At 43.9% G+C, this 17024-nt stretch overlaps 1 long non-coding RNA gene across 2 annotated transcripts; it reads left to right on the forward strand.

Moving 5' to 3' along the window:
* Positions 1–3749: 3749 nt before the first annotated feature.
* Positions 3750–7816, forward strand: LOC143373647 (uncharacterized). Of its 2 annotated transcripts, none has more exons than XR_013086495.1 (5): positions 3750–4505; positions 4618–4857; positions 4947–5087; positions 5176–5459; positions 5567–7816. It is a non-coding gene; the product is annotated as an uncharacterized LOC143373647 (long non-coding RNA). The 2 variants fall into 2 exon arrangements; XR_013086496.1 differs by having other exon boundaries at positions 4947–5083.
* Positions 7817–17024: the final 9208 nt, after the last annotated feature.

The following is a 17024-nucleotide window of genomic DNA, read 5'->3' on the forward strand; positions in this document are numbered from 1 at the left end:
TCCTTCGGCCGGCCGGCTAGGCTCTCGCATGACGTCGCGAAATCCGTCGCGGAGCAATTCCGACAACGTTCGATGGAGGCGCGAGCGAAGCGAAACGCCGCTGGCAAGGACTTGGCAGATGGGAGAACCGAAGTGCAACGTGGTAGGTTGGCTACGTTGTAGGTAATCGAAGAAAAGGGAGGGGCAAGTTCGATTATAAAAGATTCTAAGACTTCGCACGGTAAGCCTCTAAAATATGAGAAAGGCAGAGTTCATTACAATCTATGTAATCTGTTCTTTGTAAAGGGCTACGCATTTGATAACAGCTGTGTTAATCCCTTAACTTCTCACTGAATTTTAGAAAAAACGTGGTGTGTTTCTTCTAGTTGTTTGTTTCTCGCGCTCTTGTATTTTAGTTGACGATTCCGCGAGTGGCGCTGTTACTATTTTTCTTTGTTCCTATGTTCACCGGCCGTGTGCCTGACTTCACTTCACCTTAGTAAGAATACTTCGCGTTGTGAGTTACCAGCACGGTGTAAGAAAGATAGGTGGACCGACTCTATCTCCACTCCTGCGATCTTAAAGAAAAAGTTACTTGTCCCTCCTGCAGAGGGTATTAGTGTAACATGTGAACAATATCACGTTTACTTTCTTATGTTTCTTTTACAAATTTTTAAGAAAATTGAAATCGTTCGAAAATCATTTAAACTGTACAAATGTATATGAATTGGTGATAAATGACCTCAATGAAAATTCAGAGAAATTTTCTTTCCCATGTACGAAGCATAAGGAATACACTGTTACTTACTGCATACATTATTACTTAACCTTAAGAATGCGACAAGTAGCTAGAACAAAAAATAGACAGCATTCTAAGAGCAAATAAAAAAAGAAAACAGCCTAACTGTGCAACAAATAAATAAATATTTGTATAATTGAAACAAAGTCTTAATGTGTGTTTATTATAATATTATCCTAAGTATAATTTATCCTCATAAAACAAGCATTTTACATAACGATAAATATTTGTTTGGCCGTTAACCGACTCTCATTTTCTCAGTTTAATTAATTCTAAAACTTACAATATTTTACTGTATACAACTTTTTATTGCAGGTGCATGAAGTCATTACAAATTTTGCAACCCACTTGGTATTAAGCACGTGGTTATGGCACGGCGTAAAAGAAACATAAGGAAGTAAACGTGATATTGTTCACACGTTACACTAATACCCTCTGCGGGAGGGACACGTAACTTTTTCTTTAAGATCACAGCAGTTATGTGGTGGGGGTAGCGTAGTCGGTTCACCTATCTTTCTTACACCGTGGTTACCAGCGATATTGCGTGCGAAGTCGTGTTCGCCACGTGCAGTTTACAATTTACGTACTAATCTCAATTCGGTTATTTTTTCGTCCTCTTGCGCTTTTCTGAACGGTTATCTCAAGTAAAGTGTATATAGATATATATTTTGAAGTGGTAATTTTATTTCCAATATTGTGTCACCCAAATTGACTATAGATGGGTAGGTATGCATCTACCTGCCTAAGTGGAACATTAAGAAACTTGCAGAAGGAATAACGGAGGTTTCATCTGGAAGTCATGCACGTTAGTATCCAAATTGTTAGTTTTAGATTAGTTTCTTTAATCTCACATTACCTACATGCCAAAATACTTGCAAAGGATTCGACCACGTTGCGCGAGATGCAAACTGATATTCCACTCGCGATGTTTTCGATCCCATCCCTAATCACCGGGGCTCCACCGTCGCGGAATTCAAGCAATTTGTCGACGGAACTTTGGGGAAGTTCCCGTGGGGCTTCGTTCCGCCGCTGGCAAAAGTTAGTTAGCTAGACGTGAGCCAGCGGCAGACGGGAATTAGTTAGCGGTAAACACACCTCATCAATCTTCCTCGAACGTCGTCGTTCTCTTCATCATCGCGGCCACGGTGTATACCCGACGATCTAAAATACCCACGACACGTGTCTCCATTAAAGTGGTGCTTGCCGGGAACCAGGGATACGTCATTTTCATGGTGAATCGCTCGCCTACCGGGAACCTCGATCATTTTCACGCGAGACATTCTTTTTTCGGGACAGATTTACGTGGCTGTATTATACGACCGGATTTCCGTGTGCCTTCGTCGTCGAGTGTGTCACTCTTCCGTCTATGATTCCACGGTGGAAGTCCCCGCAAAAATTAGGCTTGAAATTTTAGGATTAATCGATGTTAGGATTATTTTTATATAGAGTAGAATAATATTCTGTGGAATTATGGGTAATTAGAGTAGAATTAGAGTAGAATAATATTCTGTGGAATTATGGGTAATTAGAGTAGAATTAGAGTAGAATAATATTCTGTGGAATTATAGTGGTGGGAGAAGAAAAACTGGAAGATATCGAATAACAATAAGTGATAAAAACGAGTAAACTCCATCGCTAAAATTCCCTATTAACTGCTCGGATCAAAAATAGAGGGTGTAAGAGAAAATAAATTTGTGGAAACGGATCTAATGCGAACTAAGACCTAAATTCACGAAATTTAGCTTCCACGTAAGCGTAATTAGCGTGCTATATAATTACTAATTAATTAGCTCCTCTATTCAAACCTATTGAACGACAACCCCGTGACGTGTTATGATCGCGAAGGGAGCCTGCTGATCCACAGTTCTCGCGTGGTGGACGGTGAAATCAGAAAGCGGCCATTCATCCCTCTCCCCGGCCGCAATTAACGCAAAATCTTTCGCGGGGCTCGCAAGGAGCTCCGCTGAAGTGCTGTTAAAAGCATAGGAGGGTCGACGCCGAGAGAAAGGTCCGCCATTCTCGACACCTGGCAACAGCCAATGGTAGGATAAAGCAGACAGGAGAGAGCTTTTGGTCCTCTCGAATGCCACACCCTTCATTGTGACCACATATCGACCGTGCCTCTCTCTCTTTCTCACGGCTAGGGGCCGCGTTCCCTGTTACTAATTGTAAGTACTTGCCGGGTACTTGTGCGGTGCGCATGTGTGAGTGCACGGCTCCCTGTGACTTGGCGCGCGCGCGCGCTATTACACACTAAGTCAAATGGGACCGGTCACGCTTGATGTAGTTGTTCGATTTCAACCGTTGTTGATCCCACTTTCCAAGTACCTACCAAACCTACTGGACGAACTTTGGAGGTTTTCTTGGTGGAACTGACACTTTTGTGATGGATAAAAAGATTGTTGGATAGTTAGTTTAAAGTTTAAACCTCGTAGCTTGCAAATACTTGGTAAAATTGTAGAGGAATAATGTTACAGATACTAGAGAGGTGTTGCATGACTGGCATGCCAATTTGCTTGAGGCAGTAGAATAGGTTCGCTAGACAGACAACTTGGCTGGCATGCTGCTACTACGTAGCAATCTTCCATCCACTCATTTTCTCTAGGCTAGCATACGTCTGCCACCCTCACCGCGAAATGTCATAAAGTATTTTAATTTAAAGGAGTTGAGACAATTTTGAAATTAACTCAATATGACAACTCGCCTATGCGTTGATCCTAATCTGCTCTACTTGAAAGAAGGAAGCTGTTTTTAAAGTTATTTGAAGCCCCTGTGTTTCAACATTTTTCAATTTCCTTCGCCCAAAATTTGCAGCCTACTTAGCCTATGTACAAATCCGCCCCTGTCAATATTTATCAATATCAACTGTAAAGAGAATACTATTGTGTAACATATGTAGTTGAGAGCAGAATACCGTTCATAATACCACTAATATATATATATATATATATATATATATATATATATATATATACCACCCAGGTATATTTCCCAATTAAAATACTAATCGCAGGACAATGATACCTTGCCCTAAGAATAATATTCCAAAAGAAATGCAACGAGACCATCCTCACCTCTAAGAGAACCTTTTCTCCTAAGCAGCTGACAAAAATTTGAATTAACTGCACGCCACTCCCGCGGCTTTTTAATAAAATTCACTGCAATTGGCCGACTGTTTCTGGCTCGGTCGTTGGATTAGCCAGCGGTAAATACGAAATTCGTGTACCGCCAAGAGGTATATGACTGCGCCGGGTCCTGCGGTCAGGTTGAGGGCAATAACCATCCACTTTAGCTTCAGCATGGCTTCTATATGCCGCGAGAAATGCGGAGCTACCCTAGGCAACCCTCGAATAATATTTTGATATCCCCCTGCGGGCCAGGACTTTTCTCCTCGTCCGATCCACCACATATCAGCGGCAGGAAATTATTTTTCACACTCCCGTATCCTTCGACCTCCCCCCCCTCATCGCCCTGGAGCCGTGGTGTTGTTCTTCGCGAAGGGAGGGAAAGAAACCCCGACTCGCCCCCGCCGTAAATAGGGATTCGTTGAACGACACTGCTAAGCTCGATACGCTGGATTAACGAATGGGCTAATCGCTTGGATGTTGGAAGCGTGAAAGTAATTACGCAGGCAAATATCAAGAACCAGCAGAGTGGAAAGTAATTGAGCTGTTGGAGCAATGATCTAGGTGTCAGGTCGACGCCCCCAGGAATTAAAATTAATCAAGTAGGTAGTATCTTTGAGTTTGGTCTGGCTTATTAATTAGATAATATCTTGGGGTAGGTGTGTAAGGAGTTCTTACTATGTTTTAGAGTTTTATAGGTTTTTGTGTCCTCAGAAGCAGTGACGAACTGGGTCTAAAAATATTGGTTGCCAGGAGACAAAAGGAGCCACAACTATAAGGCTATCATTTAAAATAGTAATGCAACGTAAATTTTCACTCCATCAGGGGGCCATAGCGCCCACTTGCCATCGGGCAAGCTGACACCCTGGCTACTCCGCCACTGCCCTGAAGAATACTCTTGATGCCCTGGTTAGATCCTGATGCACTCTCATCTGGAGGATTTCACAGTTACAGGTAGACGTTCGATAAAGTCGACATATTAAGTTCTACCTACCGGATACACGTCCTAAATGTTCCAACAATGTTTTACGATGTTGGCGTAGGTAGAATCGCTTAGCAAACTCTACCACAACAAACAGGGCTCACAGGATGGTGTCCAGCCCAAAGCAGGTATCTGGAAGGCTCTGGATGTTAGCCACATGGTTCTACCGATCTAGGCTGATGAGCCTCTAATAGTTCAGTAGGTAATGCATAGCCTGCTTCTCGAAAACTTCGCCCTATTTGTTACCCTACTCTTGCAAACTGTGGATATATGCGCGGGTATTCTCGTAGCTGGCACGTGTACGTACAGCGTTGCGCAAAAGTGATGGAGTTCTGCCGAGTGGCGTAAAGGGAAAAGTCTAATGAGGGGAAAAGTGCCTGTTTGCCTGTTTCCATTGATATCTGTCAAACTGTGAAAAATCAAGCGACTGGCTGCCCTTGACTTAGGGCCATTTCCGAGGCCACCGTGAACGGGCGACACGGGCACACAGGCACACACGGCGGACAAATGGGCTGCAGTGGGCCAGACAGTCCAGCCTAAATGTTATTTCATGCGACAGAGATTGCTTCCTCAGGTAACACGCACCCGCCGTCGAGCTAGACGTTGGACCTGCACGAGAGGAGTTCGTCAAATATGTATGCGGATAAACACGGGAAAGGTTGACAGAAATAATATCCGCAGGTGAAGGCGATCGCACCTGTCGGCGTGGATACGAATGGAATTTTCTGATTTGTCAGCGGGGACAATTGGCTGGCTTCGATGGCTCCGATGCAACCTGATGCAGCAGATTGGGGTGTAGTCTAGAGCCTAGGTGGCGGGTGTGGGTTATTATGATCGATTGGAATTAGTCTGCTATGGTCTGCAGGGGTGGACTGTGACAGAGTTGATACTTGGTTTCGGTTTATGGATATCGGGTCCTTAGAACTTCTACTGAAGGATTTCTAGTACTTTGATAGCCACTTCAGCTCTTCAGCTTCATGTCAATTTCAGCTCCAGATTCTTCTCAGACCTTGGCTTTCACTTTCTCTTCGACTCTGTCTTCAATTTCAACTGCATAGTATACTTAGGACCTCGTCTTCCACTTCCACTTGGACCATTTTCAATGTCAATCTCAATTTTATTTCTAAGTCCTATTTCAACTTCAACTTCTTCCTGCCATATTTGTAACGCAAAAAACAGTATAATTACTGCATTCAAATGAAGCATTAAGACAGCATAATTGCGACAAAAAAGTGAACTCCATGCCTATTTGTGAAAAAAAGAAAAGAACTTTAAGCAACTCGTGCAGAAACGTCTTCACACAATCACAGGAATTATCCTCGCCGACCCATCATCCCCGTAATCCAATGACCTGTTTGCACAACACCGCCACTGGGCCAGGTCAAATCACAAAAGAAATCAAACTCGTGTCACGTTCACCGCATCGAATCCAGCAAATCCTGCAGAGGAATTTCTTCTTCCACCAAGGCTCGATCGACAAGTGCTAGGTTTACATCAATACCCATGAAAAAAATATTCTCTCACACGTCTAAATGTTTCTTATAAGAAAACCAACATGGTCTATAAACGCTTTGAATCACTTCGAACAGACCTTGAAATGGCACAACAAAAGCAGAAGTCTGAACTCATGAAACTTATTAAAACCTAAACCTAAAAACTATTCAAACTTATAAAACCTTTTACCAGATCCCAATGCAATCTTCCAGCTCTACCACTAATTAATGAATCTCAAAACTCGTAGGACTTTCAAGACAGGTCAAGAATTGTCCGTTTCCTGGAGACCCCCAAACATTTCCTAATCCCATCGATCGGCTGATCCGCAATTCGATGGAATCGCTGGGAGACTCGCAACAGAGAGAATGGTTGGGCACAGGTGTCTGGACATTGCAGCGAACAGAGATACAGTTCGCAAAGGGACGACGGAATGACCGAGAAATCGTGGACTGACGTCTCGCGTCGAATTCGACCATAATGGGCCGGGGATCCAGCGGGGGATTTTGATCCTTTTCAGTGGAATAAGATGGCGAGCATTCCACGCCAAGATTTCAACCACGGTGGTCGATACTCGGCGATTCGAGGATTCGAAACCATCCAGCATTTTCGACGCATTGTCACGGTCCTAAAGGGATACGGCTTGTTCAATTGAACCTCCACCACGGTGGTCCCTCGCCTTCCCGTTTCGCGATTCTTCTTTCCTCCCTGATCGCCTACGATTCCGTAGAGGCTTAAGGAAGCTGTACAATGAATTTAGGAAGAGTAACAACCTTGTGGAAGGAGATACGCTCGTGTGTTGCAGTATGTTACAAAGCTGCGTGAAAATAAAATTGCACTGCTAGATTTAGGGTCTTTATCAATCCTATGCTATTTGCAGAATACCTACTTAGGTGACCAAGCCTTGAGAGCTCAAAAACAAGAACGCTTTTCTGAGTTAGGTCTGGTCTGGAAGCAGTTCCTTCGTGAGTTGCAATATATACTGATAGCAGTGTTTCACAAAAATACTTCTCAAGAATCACCACTGACAAGGGAACACCGCGAACCCTTACTCACCGATTGGAACGCAACTTTATGGGTTAATAGAGTGACTCGAGGCAAGAACAACGGTATGTTTCATTCGTGCCCAATTGGCCTGCAAGGGTGTGAAAACTAACCTCAAAGTCAAATAGGCACTCCCACTTTTTCGTGTATAACTCCTAAAGTACAAGAGACAGAAAAAATAGTTTTAACCAAAAGTTTAATGGTACAATAAGCGCTGCAAACTTGCGTTAACGAAATTTTGAAAAAAGTTAAAAAAAAAATATACCAGAAGAAAAAAAACTTTTTTCAAAATTTTGTTAACGCAAGTTTGCAGTGCTTATCGCGTCATTAAACTTTTGTTTGAAACATTTTTTTCTGTCTTTTGTACTTTACGAGTTATACCTAAAAAAGTGGGAGGGCCATTGACTTTGAGGTTAGGTTTAACAGCTTTAAAGGACGATTGGGCACGAATGAAACACATCGTTGCTCTTGTCTCGAATCACTGTATGAACCCACGAAGTTACGTTCATTCAAGATTTCTAGATCTGACAGATGCGACTAAATAGTGTAGTCGACGAATACTTTAATACTTATTATCACTTACAAGGGAAGATCCCGAACCCGAAAATTCCAAAAATTCTGAAACTGTGTGAATATGTAAGGGATTTCCTCCTGATTACAACGCAGTTTTTGTTTGCTGCCCAAATTCACTCGAAGGGGGTGAAATTAAACCCCGAAAATTCGGCTATTTTCCGATTTTGTGTTATAACTCGCGAAATGTAAGAGATAGAAAAAAAGTTTCGAGACAAAAGTTACTTCTTTTAATTAGATCTATCATTTGGTAAAGAAATTATTTTACAGTTCACGAGTTATAACAGAAAATCAGAAAATAACCGGATTTTCAGGGGTCAATTACACCCCCTTAGAGTGAACTTGGGCAGCAAACAAAAATCGCGTTGTAATCGGGGGGAAATTCCGTACATATTCACGAAGTTTCAGAATTTTTTGAGTTTCCGGGTTCGGGATGTTCCCTTGTTAGTCTACACTGCTTTCAAACTTTCTTCCGTTCCCTTCAGTAAACGACAGCTAATTCTAATCTAACTGATTTACACTTCGCAACGAACGTGCAGCTCATGATCGGAGTATGCAAGGAGCCGCTTTCACACGAAAGGTAAAGAAGAAGCAAGGAATCCATCTCGATACAATTAATCAAGCAACACGTTTCACGGATTAGGCGGCGAGGCTGAGGATGAGCCTAATCCCCGAGAACATCGAGCGGGAATCCCTCTGCTGTAAAATATCCCGTCCATTACCGCAACTTTGCGGCCGGCGCTAACCGCCTCATATACATATCAACCGAAGCAACCACGTCAGCCGAAGCATACCGAAGTCGTAAAGCTCCCGTGCACGCGGATGGACGGAAAAGAATTCGTGCGCCTAATTCGAGATGTTTATCCAAGCGGTGTTTCGGCCCTCTTAATTCATACGCGCTGTTGTTGCAGCTTAGCCAGCGCCAAATTTATTAAAACCGCCCCTAGCTCGCGCGGGGGTGGCGGAGGGGAATAGGACGAGTGCATCTTCTTTGGACTTCAGGCTCGCATAGAGTGGAATCGAAGAAAGCTTCAGAAGCAGCTACTTTTGTCAAGATACGCGATCGAAAGAAGGGGAACAGTTTTCTGCGGCTTATTGGAAGATTCATTTCGGCTTCTTCTAGAAGGATTCTAGGGGATTCAGTGCACCTCGATGATTCTGATTTAGGGTGTGGAATAATCGGGGAATTCGTATCTGGATCGATTGTGGATAGATACGATAAAAAGTAAAAGTAGTTTCAGGTTCCAAGAGGGTGCTAAACGAGGAGGGACGTGAAAGCTTGAAAGTCCACTTGAATTCAATTTCAAGGTGTCGAATGTATTTAAAGGGTAAGGGGAAGAACGAGGAATTTATAGCATATTTTCTTGCTGGCAACTGGGACTACAGAACTGTGGAATCACAGAGGGTTATAAAATCCAAATGCCACTGTAAAATAACGTTGAAGTTTTGGTAAACTGATTAAGAACAGGTAATGTCCACTCTGCACTGGAACAGAACATTTAATTCTCTCTACAAAGCTGTTTTGTGATATTCCCTGTTTTCTTCCCCCCTTACCTTACTTAATCCTCGTTAACATCCCTCCATTCACGCGAGAGACCTCGGGGTTTTCAAAAAATCAAGCTTCGAGTCCCTGATTGCGCGTTTCATTTGATAAACTCGCACCATTTCGTTTCCCAAATTCCCCAATTAAAGAAGCACACATTTTCTACTGTAAATAAATTTTCTGTTGCAGGGCGATTGAGATTTTGGAGAAAGTATTTGGGAGTATACGCAGGGGCTCGAGAACGTGATAGTAACATGTTGGAGGTCTTGGAGATGTCTCGGAACCGGCAGCTATGCGAGGCTATGACAGTCGAGCGACGAAGAAAACGCTCTAATGGTCGGCGACCGGTGTTCGGACGGTGACGTGACGTCCGAGTGCAAGCTGCATCGTGTCGGTGCAAAAGGGAAGCCTCGTCGAGCACTCAGCTAGGCGAGCAAATGAACCGCTCCTCTTCCTCGCGATACAACGCACACGCGTCCCTTGGATTTCGACGTTTCGTGTATGAAATCCGTCTCGTTATTTCGCTAGGGCTTGATGGATCCTCGCGGGGAACACCGGGCAAGTCGAAAATTCAAAAATACCTGGTGCTCCGCGCGAACGTGGACCGCTGCCGTCTCGAACTATTTCTTCTGCTCCAAAACTATTCGGGACGGTAACGTTGAAGAGGAGCCTTTTCACTTATAATATGACAAAATTGATAAATAATTAATTTCACACGATATTTATTTATTTATTGGACTGCAGAGAAACTCCTATCGCTACAAAAAAAAGAATAAGAGCCGAGTCTAGCTTCTCTACTTTCTTAAAAATTAAAAAAAGAATAGGTACGAGATTTATGTATTTTTCTTTTCATTCGTGTATCATTGAACCTCTAATTTTTAAGGGAGTGGCGAGGCTAGACTCGGCTGCCGAAAAGAGCATAGAGCGGATGAGCGCAATATATTTGCCAGGGAAAGAGGAAAATACGTAAACGAGTGGGGTAGGATGGCGGAGGCAGCAGCAGCGTAAATAGAGTCCTGTGAAATTGTCCGCTGTTGGAGGAATCGAGAGTGCATCCGATGTGCAAATCGGTTTAACGAGAGGTCCCCCTCCCCCCGCCGGCACCGTGTTCCGCCCCCATAAAATAACAACAGGCATCGTTTCCATGCGTCGCATTTTCAGCTCGACGCCATTATCTCTGCCTGCTGTCGCCCTGTAGCCGCAGCTTCTCTGGCTGCTCGATTATTCTAACATACGTTCCGACGATCCTTTCATACGTCACGTAAAAATTCCTTCCATGGGGTGGTCCGCTCCAATAAGAATATTGTGCAATTATTTTTGGGCAGAGGGAGTCCACTGCTCCGCAAATTCAATTATAAAAGGCAGATACTGTGAGCTTTGTACAAGGAGTCCTTGGGCGTTTGAGGAATAAGGAGTAAAATAAGTGGCTAGGAATTTAGGAAAGGGAGTATTCTAAGCAATACATGCAGTGTAGACTGTAAGTTGGAGTAATAATTCACTACCATTTCAATAATTCTTAGATCTATATAGGTCTTTTTTTTCACAATCAGATTCCACGAGTAGAATTCCTCGGCAACCAAGGCAGAGTACAGTATTTAAAATCTACAGGGAATTAGGAAAGTGGAGAAAGACCATGTGTGAGTCACCTTCAGATTTATTTCACGATACACCCTAGCAAATATACCTGCAGTACAACTGTTGCGAACTAAAAGGAGCACAAGGAACTTCACTCCTCCAGAAATAATCGCATTGCAGATGGTTGCACTCGTTCATCCATTCCCAACACCTTCCCCAAAAATAGTCGCTACTTATTATCAAGCATTTCCTGCACTCGCCGCTCCATACGTAGAGAACAATGATTCCCTAAGCAACTAACAGACCATCCTCGATGATTTAACTGCTCCAGGAGCCATCCAAGAATTCCTCGTTCCAGAAATAATCGCAGGGTGGATGGAGTAATGTACACAAGGGTTGCGCGCTGTTAAGAAAAGCCTTATCAGAGAACGGTACGCACACAGAACCGCAGGCATTTACTGGTGCTCGTACGAGCAGCCAGGAAAAGCCGAAGGGAGGAACGTGCGCGCTTCTGCCGGCGGTGTTTGTTCAGCCGCAACTTCTCTAAATCTTTTGTGCAGCGCGCGGAGGGTTGCGGTTGTCTCGTGTACGGCGCGGTTACATATGTGTCCGGGTACCTATGTGCCTACTTAGCGCTCAGGTACCCACGCGTCTTCTTGGAAGCGTGGGAGGGGGGCTCGAAAAACCAGAAGCTTCTAAAATAAGGGAACTGCGACCAGAGCTGATACGCTATAAATAAATTAATCGGGTTCTTGGAGATGAAGGTAATAGGGGGAGAGGAGCTGCCACGCCAGAGAATGGTAGAAGCTTTTGGAAAGTCTTTTTATTCTTTAATGGGATTGTGAAATAGGTGTCTAGAAGTTGGAGTATTTAAATAGGTAATTTCTTTGGTAGGTAGGTATGAAAATATGGGGATTTCGAAATCGACGGGTGTGGATAGAGCGGCTCTATGAATAAATTAATCTGTTTCTTCACAGATAGGGGGTAGAGGAATTACTTGTGACCTGAGAGAATGCTGGAGAATTTTAGAGTGTGAAAAGTACTTGTAGAAAACACTGTAGGTGCCAAAAAATCAGATTCTATACTATAGTGTATTACCAGTGGCAGGTAAAACGTTCCGATAAAAAGAGTTTCTTTTTTAATCTTGGCACTTACAGTATTTTCTACGAGACTCTTCGATTCTTTGTATTCTTTAATGAGAATGTGAAATAGGTGTCTAGATGTTGTAGTAAGTACTTAGGTACCTACTTAATTTTCTGGTATTTTGAAGTCTCCTCTTCATCCACCTTGTTTTAGTACCTACTGCCTTCTTAATGAACCGCAACTTCTTGCTTCTTGAGTATCAAACACCATATTGATTCCAGTATTCCTACTTTACTATTCAAAACTACATAATAACCAAATGACCATTAAATTACACATCCCTTCTCACCTTTAAGCAGCTGGATACCAAATGCAGGTAGGTACCTTCCAAACACCATCCTCCTGCAAACCACAGTTAATGTCCACTTACTTTGCAGATGATCTCCGAGTCCTGCCAAACTGTTTAATTACAGTAATTACCCATATTGGATTCCATACACCCCTGTCACTTCTGTTCACCCCGCTCCAGTGCCGATCGCAAGCAATCTCTGAAAATGTGGACCCAAGCAGCTCACTGCCAAACGACCGATTCGATGTCGACTTAACCGCAGAGCTGGCGGATCAACGGCCGGGTCCATCGAATTAATCAGACACGTCCGTCGGGAGGACCGGAACCGTCGAACGACGAAGTCGTCGGCTCGTCACCTCGTCAGGAGCGTTTAGCTTCCGTTTCGTTTGGTCGGAACACAGATCGGCTGTCTAAAAGACACGAAGCAACAGCCAAGACAAACCTTAAATGCTTGCTAACCAAACAGTCGGAATTAGCCGCGTTACCCGCCCACCGAGGAAACCGGTGCTTTCGCCGTTTACTCCTCTCTATGGCTATTATCTTCTCCGCTGCGTGAACATTGGCTATTCGTGCCCGACGGCGTCTACTTTTCTGGAACGCCAGGCAGGGGGAGCAAGCGTCCACGGTCTCCAGCCACGGCCCACATTCAGTAGGTTACTCCTCTGGGTCGCGTAGAATTTTCAGTGCTTCCACCTTGGATCCTGCATGGAATTTTAGTCACGCAACTTCTCCTCGGTACCCTCTGACCCGGCTGGAGCTTTGGCTGAGCTGGAAGTCGATTATTTAGCACTCTGCGAGGTTGGAAGTGTGTTAAGTTGCAGTTATGCTCGATTCTGTGGTGATCGGAGAAGATGATACTTATGGCACTTTTTGTGGAGATAATGCGAGGAGCTGTTACTCGTGAGGTGGTTGTGGAGTGTACTGTGGAATGGTGGAGCCTCCAGTGCGCGAGTGCAAGCAGAAGGTGGGGAAAAGGTGGAGCATGAATTCTGTGGGGATAACTACTTAGGATCGAGGTTTGGAAGGTGAGCTAGCTTAGAGGTGTAACTGTTGGGTGGCTGGCAATCAGAGATTTTCTATAATATTGACTTCTACATTCTCATTATTGCTTGCTACTACACTTTCCTTTAATTACCATGTTTCAGGAATAGCACTGCATTGTTAATTTGACGATTTGTAAGAATATTCTAAGTGGAACTAACTTGGACTAGCTACTACTCAAGAATATTCTTATTGTTAGTGGAAATACTAATTTATAAGCTTCCAATGATTTAGGTCGTAAACAGTTTAGTTTACATTAGATCTGGGGCATTGAGAACGAATACGGACTAACCCATATCTTTTGCGAAATTGAGTTAGTACCATGTATTCCAAGAGGCTCTACTACTCATATGAAATAGGAAGAAGTAATTCTTTTCCAATGTGAATTAGTCCGTTCTTGCTATGAATGCCTGATGTTACCTTTGGTTCCCCACTTGCAAAGGCACTTGACGAATATTTATAAAAGAAATTTCGAGTGGAATATTTTTCTGCATTTGGTGAAAGGTTTTTTGGTAACTCCAGCGACATCAGAAGATAAGAATATTTGGTCGTACATCACCGGTAAATTATTTATGTACCCCTAGCTCGCCTCGGCGATGAAATGAAAGATAGAAACGTCAGATGACAGCGAGAGGAAACGAGCCGGGCCGGGACAGTCTGGCAGTAGATTTATTTCCTTAAGGCAGACAATGAGGAAGGAAATGCGGCCGATACGTTTTCAAGAAAAATAAACGTCTCCTGCAGCAGGGTTGTCCGAGGGGTGCACGGCGAGGGACAAACTTGGACTTCGCGGCCGTTTGTTTTGTGAATCGGTCGCATTATAATCTTACTAAGCCCCAATCAAAATAAGACGATCCCCGGCGCGATTCCCCGGATGAACGAAATGGGACGTTCAACCCAATCCTGCTACCTCCTTCCTGCAAAAACACCATCCAACACAGCGCAGTGACTCGGTGTATTCCGAACCACAGATCTGTTTGTTAGACCGAATATTCAGATCTAAGAAAAAAGCTGCCCAAAAAAAAACGAAATTTGGTGTGGCAATAGCTTACCATTTAGGCCCACTAATTGTAAGAATCAATGCCACTGAATAATTAGGATACATTGAAGATCCTCCGAGATGCAGAAACTTCTATGATCAGTGAGAAAGTTCGTTTTCTTGAACCGAAGTGTTTATTAAAAGTAAAACTATACCTATTACATGCTTTTTTAGTCAAAGTATTTTCCTTGGTTATCTGTGACCTTTTGTCACTTTTCTGAGAAAAGTACAAGTAGGTGCAGTACTTACCACATAAAATACTTTTCCGTACATCTAAACTTTTGCACCGACCTAATACCCAGCGGCGGATTTAACAGGCAGCCGCTGAGCAGTTGCTGGGCCCCTACCCAGAAGGCCCCCAGGGCCTCATCTTCAGAAAAAGAAAATTCTGATTTAATCCAAACACTATATTTTTCTTTTCTCCATCGCTACACTTAGTTCGTTTTCAGTAAACTACTTCCTCCTTTTCCCGCAAAATGGGCCCCTCGCAACGTTTGCCACCTGGGCCTTTTTCCTTAAATCCGCTACTGTCAGTACCTAATATCAGTATGAATATCACTCACAGTTAAAATTCATCATTTCCAAGCTGTATAAATTTCTACAACACATTCGGTCCCACTTTCCAAACAGGCCCCAATTAACAACCCTACCTAAAATAACTTGTCACTAAGTAGGTAGTGCCGTTATCTGTACCTAACTCTCGGATCTAAAAAACAAACCAGGGAGTAGCCGCAGCATAAGGACATCGATTCACCCTTCCACATGGTAACGAGGAAATAATGAACCGCACTCCTCCTCGTTCCGCATAAACCGCTCCATAATGCGGCCGACTAAATCTCCGGCGCCGTACAGTGGAGAGTTGGATCGCGCCAGGGAAGCCAATACACGCCGGGGTTGAAAGGCGTGTATAGGTGTAGGCCTGGCGCAACCCTATCTGCCGGAGCCAACCGCGGAATATCACTGCGCATCCAGATAATCCCGCTGGCCTATTGATATGCTGATGGTGAGACGTGTCGCGTGAAATTGCCACCCTGGTACGCATTGTTCGGCTTGGATTCCGGCTGGGGCCCTTTTCAACTTCGCACCCTCGTAACCAGACGGGACTCAATCCTATCGTCGCGAGGCAGGTTTCGCGTTTTAGCGGCGAAAACGTCGATTCCACGGCCCTGGGACGCGGTCGATGGATGGAACGGTGGAAGGTAGTGCGGAGCTCGAAAATATGGCCACTAACAAGGGAAGATCCCGAACCCGAAAATTCAAAAAATTCTGAAACTTTGTGAATATGTAAGGGATTTCCTCCTGATTACAACGCAATTTTTCTTTGCTGCCCAACTTCACTCGAAGGGGGTGAAATTAACCCCTGGAAATTCGGCTATTTTCCGATTTTGTATTATAACTCGCGAAATGTAAGAGATAGAAAAAAAGTTTCAAGACAAAAGTTACTTCTCTTAATTAGATCTTTCATTTGGTACAAAAATATTCTACAGTTCACGAGTTATAACACAAAATCGGAAAATTACACCCCCTTAGAGTGAATTTGGGCAGCAAACAAAAATCGCGTTGTAATCAGGGGGAAATTCCCTACATATTCACGAAGTTTCAGAATTTTTTGAATTCCCGGGTTCGGGATCTTCCCTTGTGAGTAAGGAAGGCGATTAACAATTCTCATTAAGCTCTACATTTTCTTCTACTACCTTCTCCAATTGTACCTAAGTATCTAAAAAAAATCTCAACGCCACTGATGCGCGCAAAATTATTTGCCACGATTAAATCGACGTTTCTTAAATATCAGGGATCTAAGATCGCTGCTCGGGTGAGGAGTCCAGTCCGCGGAAGAGATTTTGCCCGCAACTAAATGGCGGGCAGGTTTATTTGGCAATCCCGTTCTTCGGGACTTGTTAAAAAAAAAAAAAAATCGGACCTCGCATCCCGCGGAAAGTGGTAATGCTAACCAGATTAGCTTTTTCTCTCGGAGGATTTGAGAAACAGCAGACGGCTGCATCGACGTGTTTGTTATCTTTATGCGCGATCGCATCGGCCCCCGCGCGCGTCATATTCTTGCATGAAAACGCTGTGGAAACGGCGCAACGTAAACCCGGACGAATTACAGGCTCGTGGGAGATACGATGCAGAATTGCTGGATGCTGTAAAGACAAACACGAAGAACACGCGGAGCGCTCCGCTGAACTGCGCGGGGTGCTGCAGGAGCCTTGAGAGGAACCTCGAGGATCGAGGCCTCGTTCTTCTGCATCGATGACGGAGGATGGGAGGAATAATTCAACTCCCATCAAACTTCGGCCATTAAAGCAACTGAAGGGCTAAAACGAAGGTGCTACTTCACTCTGGAGCTGGCATGTTGCAATTGTGCGGTATCTAGCAGTCAGCACGTTGCAGTCTGACTGAA

Source organism: Andrena cerasifolii, chromosome 1 (assembly GCF_050908995.1).
Source record: "Andrena cerasifolii isolate SP2316 chromosome 1, iyAndCera1_principal, whole genome shotgun sequence".
Lineage (NCBI taxonomy): Eukaryota > Metazoa > Arthropoda > Insecta > Hymenoptera > Andrenidae > Andrena > Andrena cerasifolii.